Here is a 5,080-nt window from a genome sequence, read left to right as displayed (position 1 = left end):
GGACCAGTGGTGAGAGGGGCAATGCCTGGAGGGTGAAGGGAATGTGGGGTAGAAGGGGGGAACCAATTACAAGAATCTACGTGTAGCCTCCTCCCTGGGTGATGGACAGCAGAGAATAGGGCAGAGGGAGACCTCAGACAGTGTAACTTATGACAAACTATAATAATTTATGAATTATGAAGGGCTATGAGGGAGGGGGGAGTGAGGAGGGAGGGGGAAAATGAGCAACTGATATTAAGGGCTAAAGTAGAAGACACATGTTTTGAGAATGATGAGGGCAACAAATGTACATATGTGCTTGACAAAATGGATGCATGTATGGACTGTGATAAGAATTGTACGAGCCCCCAATAAAATAATTTAAAAAAATAACATACTTAATGAAACATACAGTGGGATCACTAGAAAACAAGAAAAAATAATCAAGGAGATTTTAAGTATTAACAGGAAATTTACAATTCAATAAAGAGATCTTTTGTCGCCCAACCTATGCTACTTGCAGCAGCCTCTATAAAGTTTTTATAACTTGTTGCTTTGTTCACGGCAAACAGGTTGGGTGTAGGTGAGGTCAGGAAGGGCCAGAGAACTCTAAGGGCCTTCTCTCATTTGCCTGGACTGGTGGTGAGCCTAAGAGTTGTTGTTGTTAGATGCCATCAATTTGGTTCCACTCAGAGTGACCATACGTACACAGAATGAACACGGCCTGGTCCTGCACCATCCTCACCATGGCCCCATTGTCGCAGTCCCTGTGCCAGTTCACGTCATTGAGGGCCTGCCTCTTTTCACTGCCTCTCTACTTTATAAAGCACGATGCCATTTTCCAGGGACTGGTCTTTCCTGAGAACATGTCCAAAGTATGTCAAATAGAGTTTCTCCACTCTTGCTTTCAAGGAGCATTCGGGGTGTACTTTTTCCAAGACAGATGGTTTGTTCTTTTGAAAGTCCATGGTACTTTCAATATTCGTTGCCAGTATCATAAATCAAATGCACAGTTCCTTTGCAGTCTTCCTTATTCTGACTTTCCTAATGTCTAACTTTCAAAAGTATATGCTGTAGTTCAGTGACACCGAGCTGGTTGAGACTCATAGCGATCTGATTTACAACAGAATGAAACTCTGCCCAGTCCAGCACCATTCTCACAGGTGTGTTTATGTTTGAGCCCGTCCTTCTAGCTATTGTGTCAACCCATCTTGTTGATGGCCTTCTTGTTTTTTACTGCCACTTTATTTTACCAAGTATGGTACCCTTTTCCAGGAACTGGAAAAGTATGTGAGAAGTCCCTTGGTTTCTGGCTATATTTTTGTGAAGACAGAATTTTTTTTGGTCACTGTCTTCAGTTTGTTGTACTGTAATGACGTGTGTTGCTATGTCTGAAAGTTATGTCTCTGAAATGTCAAATACTAGCAGGTTCAGCCAAAGTGAATATGTTTCAACTGAACTTCAGAGGCATTAGCCACTGAAACTCTCATGAACAGCAGTGGGACATGCCTATGAGGCAATGGTGGGTCAGGCACTCTTTAGTCCTCACACCTTTGCTGTTCAACAATTTAATGAAGTCTTGTTCAGTGAATTTGAGCAATTTTATTCCTAGGCTGCTACTTCTATGAGTCCTGCTTGTGAAACCAAGCAAGATGATATTCTTGATAACCTCAATCTTTTTCCATTGAACATACTATTGACTATTAGCCATATTATGAGGGTTTTCCTATTCTTTATGATCAGGTATACTCCATATTGAATGTTATATATCATGTTTGAACTTCATTATTAAGGACTTCAAGTCGTATTCACTTTCAGAAAACAACATTGTGTCGTCCGTATGTTAGAAGTTGTTAATAAGGCTTCCTCCAATCTGGATGCCAATTTTTTCTGTATATACTCCAGCTTCTCTAATTATTTCCTCAGCGAATGGATTAAATATGTGTGATGAGAGGCTGCAACCCTGACACGTACCCTTCTTGATTTTAAACAGTATCACCTTGTTCTCTTCACACAACTGCCTCTTTATCCATATGAGCACAATGAATTAATTCTCAAGTCTATCCATAATTTTTTATGACCCACATAGTCAAATGCCTCAGCACAGCCAATAAAGAACAAGTAAACATCTTCCTGGTAGTCCCTACTTCCAGCCAAGATCTATCTGACACCAACATGGTATCACTCATGCCACATTCTCTTTGAATCCCACTTGCATTTCTGGCAGTGCCATGTGGATGTACTACGACAATCAGTTTTTAATCACCTTCAGCTAAATTTTACTTGCGTGTGATCTTAGTGACATTATTAGATAATTTCCATATTCTGTTGATATCTTTCTTTGCAATGGGTAAGGATATCTTCGAGTTGGCTGTTCATGAGCAAGCACTTCTAAAGCTGCATTCATTTATTGAAACATTTTAATTTGTATTCCATCAATTCCTTGAGCTTGTATCTCACCACTATCTTTAGTGCATCCTGGATGTTTTCTTTTAATATCACTGATCCTTGAACATATGTTACCTCCTGAAATGGTTGAAAGTAGATCAATTCTTTTTTGTACAGTGATTCCATGTATTTCTCTATCTTATTTTGTTGCTATCTTATTTCTATGCTTGAAAACTTCATAGAAACCTTCAATATTTCAACTCAAGGTCTGAATGGCTTCTTTGGGTCTTTCAGTTTGAGAAATGCCAAGTGTAGTCTGCCCTTTTGGCTTTATAACTCTGTTTTTGGGGTACATTTCATTATAATACTTTACTTTGTCTTTGAGAACTGCCCTTCAAAGTCTTCTGTGGCCCTCTTCTTTTCTTAAAAATAATAAAGGGAGAATGGGTAGGAAAGAGGGAACCGATTACAAGGAACTATATGTGACCTCCTCCCTGGGGGACAGACGACCGAAAAGTGGGTGAAGGGAGACGTCGGACAGGGCACAATATGACAAAATAACAATTTATAAACTATCAAGGGCTCATAAGGGAGGGGGTTTAAGTGGAGAGAAAATGTTTTGAGAATGATGTACAAATGCGCTTTACACAATTGATGTGCGTATGGATTGCGATAACAGTTGTATGAGCCCCTAATAAAATGTTAAAAAAATAAAAAAATAATAGAACACTTTATCAAAAAATATATCAAAATGTGCAGTAGTTGTTTCTCAACATACCCTTCACCTTTGTTTTTGTTAGTTTTATTGTGAATTAGATGAAGTGTTTGCCTAGCCGAGCAGTTTTCCATTCAATGAATCATATGCATTTGTTTATGTACCCCACCATGTAACATTAATGATTCCATTTTCGCTCTGTGTTTCCAGTGACCATTCACCTTCTTTCCTAACCTTTTTGAACTTTGCCCTTGTATAAACACTGCCCTTTCTATCTCAAATGTTTTGTTATTAGACCTGCCTCTTCATCTCTTTTCTTTTATTGTTGGTTCTTTTCATTTAACTATTTTCCATTCAAGAGCAAGTATCAGAATCTATTCTAACATCCATTTTGGGTTTTTCTTTCTTTCCTGTCTTTTTAATGATCATTTTTTCTTCACATATGGTGTCCCTGATTTCATTCCATATTAATCCTCAGTCATTAGAATTCAATGCATTAAATTCATTCTTTCTATGGCTCTAACTTCCAGGGGGATATACTCAGGATGTACTTTGCCTCTCATATATTTGTTTTTATTTTTTTCAGATTTAACTTGAACATATATATTGTAGTTGGTTATATGTGGGCATATCATATGTGGGCATAACATATATGTCCACATATCATCAACTGAGTTTTTTCATGATTGATGATTTAACTTGAACATATATATGAGTAGTTGGTGATATGTGGACATATCATATGTGGACATAACATATATGTCCACATATCATCAACTGAGTGTTTTCATGATTGATGATATTATGTTCTTCATCATGTCTTTTCACAGATGTATTCCATCCAGCAAGGCCCATGTATATATTCACCATTTCTGTTGCTGAAAAAGACATTTGCAATGAATAAGTCATAGATATTGCAAAATTCTGTTATGCAATCCCTGGTTTCATTTCTGTCATACAGGGTATATTTTCCATTATTTTGGGCACCAACTTTTATATTCCAATCTCTAGTATTTATCAATGCATCTTGGTAAAAATTTTCATTTTCCTTATCTTGGACATTAGTGGCTGGTTCATAAATTTGAATAATAATAATTTGCTTCCTTATAAACAAACAAATGAGGCAAAAGAGTACAAATGTGATAAGTATTACCTTATTTTATATGATAGGAAAAATGAATAAAGTTAGAATTTTCTAGGGAAATATAGAAATAAATGAGGTGATTAAGAATTAGGCAAATACAGGCAAAAAAGAACATAAGAGACAATGAAATTTTTCTCAAAACTGATTCCAATACACTAGAAATAATAAACCAAGTTACACATGTCACAAGCTTACAAATAAGGGGAAAATGGGACCCATAATGAGAAACAAAATTAATCACACAGCTAAAAATGGATTAGGGGCACATAAATGACCAGAATATGTGGAAATCTATTTAAGAACATAAGTATCAGAAAACTCTAAGTAATAAATATGAATAAAAAAACCTTTTGTATTAGTACAAATTTAGAGTGCAGTTAAAATGAAGGTGTTGGGAATAATAACTCTCATGTTTTATTAATGGCAGTTAAATAAGTAACTTTCCGCAAGTCATTTGGAATTGTGTCTTAAATTCTTAATTGGGAAAATTCTTTTACCTAGGGTATACACTCATTTTTAGCAATGTTCTCTAGGAGAGAACTATGAAGATGTTCTTCATATTGGTATAATGCTATCACGAGAATTTGTTATACTACTATCTTGAGAATTGGGAGAGGATGACAAGGCAACACGGGGTTTTTGAGGACATACTTGACTTTTCTCTTTCATTTTGTTTGAACGATAAAGCTATTATTGCATGAAGTACAAATTGTACTTGCTATCACTTATTTTTTAAGATAAAAAGGAACCAGGGTTAGGCTCAATAGACAATAGCCAACCAGACTTGTGACCTAATTGATATCAGAAAGAGGAGCCTAGGGTCACTTGCCCCCAAACTTAAGTCATCCTTCTTG

This window comes from Echinops telfairi, unplaced genomic scaffold (genome assembly GCF_000313985.2).
Source record: "Echinops telfairi isolate 266 unplaced genomic scaffold, ASM31398v2 ScPeMD7_4225;HRSCAF=4972, whole genome shotgun sequence".
NCBI classification, from domain to species: Eukaryota; Metazoa; Chordata; class Mammalia; order Afrosoricida; family Tenrecidae; genus Echinops; species Echinops telfairi.
Note: the sequence above shows the minus strand (reverse complement) of the source record.